The sequence below is a fragment of the Dromaius novaehollandiae genome, chromosome 10, assembly GCF_036370855.1.
Source record: "Dromaius novaehollandiae isolate bDroNov1 chromosome 10, bDroNov1.hap1, whole genome shotgun sequence".
Classification (NCBI taxonomy): domain Eukaryota; kingdom Metazoa; phylum Chordata; class Aves; order Casuariiformes; family Dromaiidae; genus Dromaius; species Dromaius novaehollandiae.
Genome location: NC_088107.1, coordinates 4,439,071 through 4,449,646, shown reverse-complemented (window position 1 = coordinate 4,449,646; position 10,576 = coordinate 4,439,071). Strand labels below are relative to the sequence as shown.

At 49.3% G+C, this 10,576-nt stretch overlaps 1 long non-coding RNA gene across 1 annotated transcript; it reads right to left on the bottom strand.

Moving 5' to 3' along the window:
- Window positions 1-2,926: 2,926 nt before the first annotated feature.
- On the bottom strand, window positions 2,927-9,036 carry LOC135329420 (uncharacterized). The gene is made up of 3 exons (XR_010390922.1): window positions 8,846-9,036; window positions 8,271-8,418; window positions 2,927-6,682 (listed from the first exon to the last, which is right to left on the bottom strand). It is a non-coding gene; the product is annotated as an uncharacterized LOC135329420 (long non-coding RNA).
- Window positions 9,037-10,576: the final 1,540 nt, after the last annotated feature.

Genomic DNA, 10,576 nt, shown 5'->3' with positions numbered 1-10,576 from the left:
TCATGCTTCAATTGGGCTCTGTGCCAGGACATGCAAAGACTCAGGGCATTAAGAGTCTCATGTAGAAGAAAAGACAGTGGGGAGTCATTTGAGTTGGCTAGTTATGTACTGAGCTGTAGCAGGATCTGCCTTCATTCCCTTTAAACTAACTTGTGGTGAGGAAAATGGGGGAAAAGTGAGATTTTATCACTCGTAATTGTTACACCAAAAGCTAGGGCTAAGCATGGCCCTGGCTGATACAACCCGTGTCCTGTGTACAGTCCGACAAATTGGTCCCAGCCCCAAGCTGGCTCTGCCAGTTTTAGTAATTGGGCTGTGCAGCAACCCCTTGAGGACGCCTGAAACCGCTAAATGACCATCATTAAGGACATTCAAGGAGCTGCTTGGTTGGCTGGTGTTTCCTATTTGCTTTGAACCATACTCTCAGGGAACCCTTTAACCACTGAATAATGGGACAGGTTTGCATTTACCCTTGTTCTTCCAAGAAGCTCTAAGTGCTTTATAAAGCCACAGCCAAGTAATGCTACAATGGTGCCTTGGCTATCGCTCAGCGCTTCCCAAGTTACAAGGAAGCGAACAGATTCACCCAGGGCTGCATGGTGTGTTGGCACCTCAGCACAGCCCAGACCCCTGCTCTTGGGGAAGCTGGTGTGAGCATGCATGAAGCAATGAAAGATGCATCCCTCTGTCAATAAAGACTTAGAAAAGCAGCAATCGCACTGTGAACAGTAGCAAAGCGACACAAATGCTACCAGCATGAACACCAGGTACCAAACAAAGCACAGGTAACCTAATGAGTTTTCTGTAACGAAAAAGAAGAGCAGAACAATGTCTTTTACCATGTGGGCTGTGTCCCTGCTGGTTATTGCTTCAGCTCCCTGGGTCTTTGCACAGGTAGGGCTTAGACGGACAGGCTGAGAATAATTATCAGGAATCTGGGCAATCCTTCGCTGGGACTCTTCACTGCCAGAAGCTGCTTTACAGTATTCATAGCTGCTTCTCTAAACATCTGACAGATTGGCTAAAATTGAAGAAATATGGGCCTTGGGCTTTAAGGCCCACTGGGAAGTAACTAATCGGGTTACCAGCTGAGCTGAACACAAGGAAGAACATTGTTAGCAATAAAGGCTGGAAAACTGGGGCCATGGAATGGGTACAGGCTTCTTGGGAAGCCTCCGCCTGCCCTCTGGACCATGTTCACCATGAGGAGAGGGGACCCAGGGGGTCATGGAGGGTATTTATCATAGTCCCAGGGACCTTCTCAGATGATAGCAGAAAAAACCATCACTCCAGGCACGGTGTGCAGGCAGCCTGCGGGATGGTGTGCAGGCGCAGAGCCGGTCCCGTGGCTGTGGGAGTGCTTGTATATGGGCAGACTGCAGAGCAGTGGGGGCCAGGGCCAGGCGAAGTTTGTAGCTGCTGGTGGGCCTGCAGCCTGGTCCCACCACACAGACACCAACCTTGCAGCCAAGACTTTGTTGGTTCGAGGCCTGGAGGTGGGAAGGGGATTCAACGTGCTCTCCACCAGCAGGTCAGGGGGACGGGTGTTGGCTCCTGGGTGATGCTCATGAGGCGACCATCAGCGTGGTCCACAGACGGGTGAGCGTCAGCCATGCTGCTTGGCTGTCCTGGGGACAGAGCACGTACAAGGACATACAAGGAAAGCAGAAGCAGGGGGAGAAAGGCACTATTGTGAGGATTAGAGAATAGAAGTGACAAGTGAGAAGATGAAAGGTGCGAAGTGTCATCCCTTCTTTGTGCCCATGGGTGGGACTCTACCAGCAACAAAACAAATGTCACACAGAATCAGGTGTGACGGGATCAGGTAATCCCTCCTATTCCTTAAAATTCAAAACATCCACAGGCTGAGGCCTGGCTAAAAGCAAAGTACCATCTCCTCATCCTGTTGTTACATGTAACCCAAAGCCTGTTCGGAGCAGCGACAGTGAACTAGCATGAGGAAAAGTAGCTGGACTCAATTTGCTAATGGAGAAAAAAAATCATAGGCCTGTTGTTAAGAAAGAACAAGAACTAATTCTCTCTGTTTATTCTGATGCATTTTGTTTGATTGTGTGTGCGCTGAAATTACGACACAGGAAACTTGAGAGCTGGGGAATCGTTTTAGCAAAGGAAACAGAAGAACAACAATTTTCTTTGCACAAGCTGATAGTTTAGAGTTCATACAAACATTGTGCCACTCACTGAACTGGAAAAAAAAGTTGGCTCAGAGGCAGCCACTAAATTGAGGAAGGATTTGTTGATAAGCCGCTCTTGGGGAACAATCTCATAGTGATGTGAAAGATATATGGGAAATGGTGCAGCAGAGCTGAGTTTGGAGCTAAGCAATCAGAAGAGAATACTGCATGTCCTGGGGGTTTTCTTTGCTTCCCTCCCCATTTTTCCCCATTTATCGCCAGGAGAAATAAGCACTTTGGACAGTAAAATCATCTGTACCCGAAGAGGTGACACTGGGGTAGTAGAATAGCTGGTGTTGTTCTGTGGGAAAGCCATTAGTGTGCCCTACTGCATCACCCCTGAACTCCTGGGTAGCTTTGCTTCAGCTTGCTGGGGAAAACTGTAATAAAACTATTAGCTATGGATCTCAACATGTTCAGCATTACCTCGACTTTAAACACCTACACTTCCAAACTCCTTGCATTTGCGGAGAAAAATAAACCACAATGGTTTCTACTTACCTGAAAGCTGCCTCCACCACCTACCCTTTGTGAAAATGTCACGGATACTTCATAAAGGCAGTCGCAGCAGTATTCCCAAGTGTCACATCGATGTCCCCTGTTCAAGGCAGGTACCCATGGCTTTGCATGGGACGCCTCTTGGGAAGAAAGGTTTGGGAGCAAGTCCCAGAGGGCCAAAGTGCTCAAGCTACGGCTGACATGGAGGAGAAGACGCTGTCAAACATGTAGCATCTGGCAAGGTGAGGAAAGCCAGAGGAGACCAGTGCAGCTCCTTGGTCCGGGAGATCAAGCTTCGTGCCTTTTTCTTTTGATAGATGTGATGCATTTACAGATGTTCCCAGAAAGGGGCAGCAGAGACCAAATCCACACGATGAACAGAAAGAGATGTCCTCATCAGGGAGAAATATAAATAGTGAGAATTAGTTGTAATGGCTTTTTCCTTGGCATAGGGAGGCTCCACCACGCCTCCATTCAAATAAAAACAGCAGGACCTGTACAGGCCAAAATGGGGCTGCTTAGAGTAACACAATAATGTCAAATCACTGTTAGACCATTTCCTTCACCTGCTTTTCGGAGGAGGGTAGTAACCCTGCCCATGTTTCAAACAGGAACACTGTGTGGACTGTGAGAGCTGGCACAGGCCTTGCAATGCATCAGAGTGGTACGATATAGTGCCCTACATAATACATCCATCACCGCAGCAGCACAGCAGACTTCCTCCAGCTCCTTCTGGTGTGAACGAGTGAGGCGGGGAAGCCAGGTCCTGGACCACTTTTGCAATCTCTTCAGGCTCTCTCAAGCCACACAGAAAGGCTTTCTAGAGCTAACTGAAGCTGCTGCTTGAAGGAAAAGGCACAGTTCCTAACTCTGAGAAAATTCTCTATGTTTTACTTAATTTAAGCCACTTATCTCAGTCTTGTGCTGCTATTCTATGCCATTCTCTTGCACAGTCCGCAACCCACGACAGCAGAGGGTGCTTCTAATGGTAAGGATGTCCAGGAGCTCCAGTCATGGGACAACGCAAGCAGGCAGAAACCAGAGCCAGTCTCGTCCTCAAAGTGTTTCTGGCCTAAGATTAAGACTTCAAAACAGGAAAGCAATGAGGCAGCAATACGAGGTGAGAGACCAGCTATTTGCAGCAGAGCTGAGGCAATAACAGTTTTATCAGGAAACCAGCAACCCCTCCTGATCCTGCTCTCAGCATAGCTCAACACACCAGCAAATCTGGCTGCAGACTAAGATCTTGGCTTCCCCTGAAGCCAATGGCAAACCTCCCACTGGCTTCAATGGGAGCAGGACTCCCCGCCAGATCTCGTGCTTCCCATTCCTTCGCCGTAGCCATGAGAGCAAGCTTCCCTTCCAAGGCTGTGTCTGCAGCTAGGGCCTTCAGGAGCAGAAGCGCAGCTCTCCTCGCAATCTGACAAGTAGCCATGGGAAAGAAAGGATTGCTTTTTAATAGAAACAGTGACTGCCCCAGGGAACAACTTGCTTAGAGATGCAGGGGCTCCCTGGGCTACAATTGTTTCTTTAGGTTTGCACGTCTGCCTGCAAGGCATGCACCAGGTCAAGCAAACAGCTCTGGGCCATGATGAAGCACTAGCGGGCAGGATGGCATGAGCTGGGTTATACAGGTAGCAACGCTCATCTCTCCTGGTCCTAACATCCTTGGCTCCCTACCTGCTCACGTGGCAGTACATCAAATATATAGAGTGACATACAGCAACACAGTAAACGGGGGGGAAGATTAAGATGGCCCATTTTACAGAAAGTCTAACAGTCCGCTCTATCCCTGCTGCTCTTATCACAACAGAGTGGATGACTATCTAAGGAGGTGGAAAGGGACTGTGCACTGACTGTGGTGCAGGGGCCTGCATTTGCTCTGGCATGAAGGGTTACTTAGATCACGGTGCAGGCTGGTGATGGGAGGTCCTGGCTCCTACAGGGCAGAAGACCTGGCTGCTGAGACAAGCACCTTAAGGTCTCCAAGCCATTTCAGAGGTAGCAAAGTCAGGGCTCTCATTCCTTGGAAATCTATGCTTTGCTTGGCAAAAAACAACAGTTTTGTTAGGGAAATCCTGGTGGGTGTTTTGTGATCAGCCAAGCATAGCACATTACCTTCCTGGAGGGTAAGACTGGGGAAGACCCCAGTCTTCCAGACATAGTAAAATGAGTGTGTTTGCTCCAGAAATTCTGGACTCATCAGCATGGTGCTGACCACCTGTATTATTTCTTAGGTCACGCAGCATGTCTATCGGACAGATTGATGTCTGTACAGCGGACTGTTTGCATATCGATTCTAGAGGCTACGGAAATTCTTCAAATCCCACAGCACACGTGCACTGCTACAGAAAAGCAGGTGGAGATGTGCCAAGTTACAGCTCCTCAGTTGCTACCCCTGTAACAAATGCCATGCAAAGAAAACTGGAAAATATTTCAAGAAAGAGCAATGATAACACAAGACTATCTGGCAAAGGGTGGAATTTAATATTAATGGCTTTCCTTTAGTCACTGTATTTCCTGTTTCTAACTTAACCCTCTAAAACCACCAATGCCCTGAGAAGGCCTATAAACTTTTGCACAGCTGAAAGGCCTTTCACTGAACGATCTCGGAGCAGCTGGCAATATTACAGACTTGTCCCTGGAGGTCCTCAGAGGTAGCTTGCCACGCTCCCCTCTTCGGAGGAGATCTCTCTGTGCCATCCACATCTTCCTTTAACCTGGCAAAGTACCTGAATTACTGAGGTGACTTGACAAGAGAGATTTGAGCTGGAAACATCTCCTGGAAGATGGCTCCCATTAAGGGCTGAGGCCTGCAAAAGAGCACAGTGTTGGCTGGGGCACAGCGCCGCGGACGGGAGCGTCAGCCAGTGCTCGCTTCGCGGTCAGCCCTTCGGACAGTCTCTTCTCTTGGAAGATGCACTGTTTGGCCTGTAAGACTGTTGACAGAAATTAATGGGCAGAGCTGGTTGAAAATTTTCCATCAAAATAGTATTTTTGTTTTGCCAGAAACAAACTAAGTGGGAAAAATAGACAAAAGGGATAGAGTTTTGGCTGACACTGTTGGTCAAAAAAATCCAAAAATGGAAGTATTTTCAGCCAAAAATGGAAGTATTTGGGGTGAGGCAGGAAAGGAAAGGGAAGGAGCCTGGCAGGTCTTAGCAAAACCCTGAAAAACATCTAAGCAAATTTTGAGAAATATGAGGATGCTTTTGTCATTTTTCTCTCTAGTGAGAGATACTTCTGCTTTCAGATCCATCCTGCAGGGAGGCCGGAAAACAAATGAACAAACATGCATCTCCCTTTCTTAAAAATATGGCTATAAATACTTGGTAGCCTACAGGTAGCAATTCCTCTAGAGAGGCACACAGCGAAGACCAGGTCTCTTGCAGGAGCTGCCCAAGAGCCTATCACCCAACAACTACAACTCTCAGCAAGGGACACACACAGCCCATGTGCTGTGAGTCTGGGCAGCTGATGGAAAGCCTGGAGAGCCTTGCCAGGTGCCTTGCATACAGATAAACCCAGGCAAGGGGGAAAGCAAAAGGCGCTGCTTGCAGAGGAAGGTGCTGTGCACACTGCTGTGGAAACACATCCATAGTTAGCAGCCAGTCAGGCAAAGGCAGTCCTGCTGCTATGTAATGCTGCAGAGAGAATGGCACAGAAATACCTGGGCACCGCGGAAAGCTGTGCTCCATTCTGCTTACACAAAAATGCATTTTCTTCTTTTTCCCCCTTAAAATCATTTCTTCAGCAAAACATGGCTGGGAAAAAAGACTGTTGGAGTCTTCCTTGCCTTGCCGTTTCTTGAGCTTGGTGTTGCAGTCGGTCCCCCAGGAATCGTTAGTCGGGGCTGTGCAATGATGGGGGGACCCGTGGCAGGCTGGCAGCCCGGCAGGTCCCCCTCCCTCGACACAAACCTGGGCATAAGTCAGAGGCCGCTGTGCCGAAGCCGATGCAGCGCAAGGGGCCCAGGAGGCGAATCAGCTCTGCGAGAAAACCGAGAGGTGACATGACGTTATTTGGCAGTGGGGCGAGGTTTGATTTATAGTGATTTCCTAAAAAATCAGACGGTGATTCTGGACAGGATTTCTCTTTTAGACAACACTTAATTTTTTTAAAGGAGGAACACAATCTACATGTACATTTCATACGTCTTCCTTGACGAGAGCAGCAGTGGGGGAGCGTGCTGGGCAGCACCGCTGCGTCCCGGCAGGGCTGAGCCGGCGGCGACCCGCTGCTGAGAGCCCCAGCGTGACGCTCGTCCCGCAGCAGCCCGGGGCTGCGGGCCCGGCGACTTCCACCATGAGCAGCTCTGGCTTGGAGCCGGTCAAGTGATAAAAGACTTGTTGTGTGATCATCTCAGGAGGGAAGTCTGGTGCCAAACAAAGCTGCAGTCTGGTTGAGTCTTTTTGCCATTAGATACAAAATCAAGGGGAAAAAAACCCACAGAGCTGGGGAAATAAATAGAAGCTGCAAAATGTTCAAATATCTTTTCCAAGAAAAGGAAAAAGCCAACAGCAGCTTGTCTGGCTTAGCTGGCGAGGCCCTAGTTGCACTGATCTTTGTGCAACCCAAAGGTCCTGTTGGTGGCTTCACCTACACATCTACAGTCTGAAGAGCTTCCCGGATTGTCCTCCGGATGGCTGCACCATCACATTGTGGTACGCAGTGACCTTACAGCAAACTGTCACTGACCTTTGGACAGCTGGTGCTTGTTGCTGGAGCAAAGCCAGCCGCACAGCCTGGCACGTTACCAGCGCTTTCCTGCTGAACACACGAGCGGTTCCCTCCCTCTGCCAACCCACATTTTGAGGAGTATCCAGGCTTGGGTCTGGATCCTGCACTCCAGTCACTGTAAGGGGCATCTCTGAAGTGATGCAGATTTTACCCACTGGTACTTCCAATAACAAAAAAAAATGTCTAAAGATATAAAACCGGTGGGGAATATCCCATTCCCTCTCTGCCAGTGCAGTAACCGCAGTATGGGCTCACTCGCTCCATTCGGAAGCAGCCTATGCTTATCTCCATGCCTTTCTGTATTGTTGCTGCTTTGGGAGTCTCTGCCTTCCTCCCGGACCGCTGCAGTCTGTACGCTCTTCAGAGAAGGACCTTTCTTTGCCCATGGCTCTTCAGCATCCAAATGTCTGGTTGTTGCTTCCAAGTGCCGCCGCACTAAGGACATTGCATCATCACAGCAGAGCTCAGAAACAAACACCAGAAAGCAACTATGGGGAGAGACACGAGGGTGCTACAGGAGTAAAATGAGTATTTTTCTTCAGAGGGCTGAAGGAAGAGATTAAATGTGCTTGAGCTCATGAGGGAAGATATTTTGTATAGACTGTGGAGGAGGCCAAGCTTCTGGCAGGTGCAGGCAGGTTTCTGGGACACAAAGCAGCTGCCAGCAGAGCAAGAGGGGAAAGGGCCCAGGATGATGCCAAGGGGGGCCAAGGCCACAAAGCGGGTCTGTGGGGAAGAGCGGGAGGACAAGGCAGCTATTTCTGGCATTCCCCTGAGACTACCACAGCCCCAGAGGCTCGGGGAGAGGCTGGAGATGCCGAGGATGCAAGGGCTCACCTGGAGACTGAGCCGTGCCAAGGGCCGGACCTCACATGCAGAAGTGCCGCAGGCTCCTTCACGGTGCGGAGTCACTCCCAAGGCTGCAGAGGAAGCCACGGCCTGGGGCATGACCCAGATGAGCCATGCTGGAGACTCCACCTCCACCCTGGCCACAGAGGGATGAAAGGATTAAACACCCGAGCAGGAGCCTTTCACAGCCAAACAAGAGGAGCTGAGGGAAACCACAGCTTTCAAGCAAGCCCAGCTGCTTCTCTCCAGCCCTGCGGTTGAGGCAGATACCCCAGGCCATGCGGGTCCGGCCGGCGTCTCAGCTGCGGGAACATGCAAGGCACACATGTGCAAGGCCCAGACACGAGCTGCAGGACTCTGCTAATTGAGAAAGTCTGTCTGAGTGTCCGGCCACTGCTTGGCAGACTTGGCAGCTCTGACAAAATAATAAATGTGGTACAACCTCGAGGCATCCAAATGTGCCTCCAGGCATCCTTCTTGGGGTCTGTCACATGAAAGGGACATGAAAGGAAGCAAGGCCATGCGAGACGCAGAGGTCAGCTTTGGAGACACTCTCTGATTACCTCTTGGGGGAGTTACTGCGAAGGGGAGTTGGTGGCCCCTCTCTGCTCATACACTCTGTTGTTTAAACTCTCCTTTTAAAAACTGGCAGTTCTTCCCCATCCAAAGTAAATGTGCTTCAGTCCTGGTTGTCCAAGGCAGTTATGCTGTTGGAGGGTCTCTCTCCAGGCAGACGGGCCCATTTCTAAAGAGTGTGAAGAGAAGCCAGAGATACGATAAAAGGACAAAAAAAAAAAATGCACACAGAAAAGGTAACTGGCCTTAGTGCATCAGTAACATCTGAGGCACTACTCTCTTCCTACTGACCTGCCTCCAAATTGAGATGAGCAGAAGGTTGCTGAAGTGCACGTTGTACGGAAGAACCACCAAGCGTGTTCAGCACAGCTCCAAGTACTCGAAGAAGAAATACTGTTGAGGATCATTCCCGCAGCCTGCACGTTAGCAGGTGCACGATCTTCACACAGCAAGATGACCATAAGTGATTCTTGCTGGTGAGCAAGCTCCTGGGGCTCCTTTCCTTAGTCCGCTGAAGCATGAACGTATTGAAATGCAGACTGGTGCGGTTCTTCTCCGCCTGGGACTCCACGTCGTACTGGTGTTTGTACTAACACTCTTTAGTAAGAAGAAAATACACCTTTCCCAGTGGACCATGTGGTGTTGGGGAAAAGTAGAGTGACATGCAGTTTTCGCTCCACCAAAGGAGTGAGGTCTTCAGCCAGTAACACTCTGGGTGGTGCACAGGACTGACGCTGGGGGAAGGTGCTCCATATTAAGCTCTTTGGAAAGGAATTAATTCCCTTCCAGAGAAGGCAGGGTCACGCCAGCTTGCTGCAAGGGCTCAGGAGACAGCTAAGGCTGACTGCGTACCCCAGGACTTGCAAGCAGGTGGAACTGGAGGAGGGAGAACTGAGCTACACACAGCTGAGGAGAGATTATACTTTCCTCTTGGTACTTTTACACTGGAGCACCAGAGCCATCTGACCCCACCTGCCTTTAATGAACTTGGCTGAAATGTCTAAAATGCAAAATAGGCAAGCTAAATACATAAGCCTACTGGATTTACAGAAGAGATATTGGCAAATACTAGGAATATTTCAAGCCAAATGCATGACAGCATTCACTACACCCCTCCCACCCACTGCCATATCCCAGCTTAATGTAATGCCTTTTGGCTTTCCAATGCTTAGAGCTATGTTCTATTGTTTAAACAGGTCAACAATTGCAATCATATGTTGACTCCAGGCACTATACAATCACGATGATGTGTTAACATATAGCAACACCTGGATGGAGTTTCTAGAATTCTGCTGCTGCTCAGTCACGTATACAACGGCAGCCGGGCTGGTACCTCCTAGGCTAGCTCTGAAAACTAGGGAGCCTATCAGTGCTGTGCCATTACCAAGAAGTCAGCGCGAGATATTTTTAACATAAACTCCATTTCTGGAAATAATTTTGGGAGCAGGACTCCTGCACTAACTGTAGGGCTAGTGCTTGTTTATAAGGCTGCTTTAGAAAGGTGCTGCTCCTATCTCCAAAAGGGACCTCTTGACAAGAATTGAGTTTGAATGGGTAAGGATGATGGCATCTTTTAAAGACAGGATGGGAGGGAATCCTATAAGCACATCTGTGTGCAGCTACCTGTAAAGGAGCACTTTCACCAGGCTGATGGGGGAACTAAATCGTAAAAAGACTCTAACTAGTCCCTACAACAAATGCATCCAAAACACTTCGTA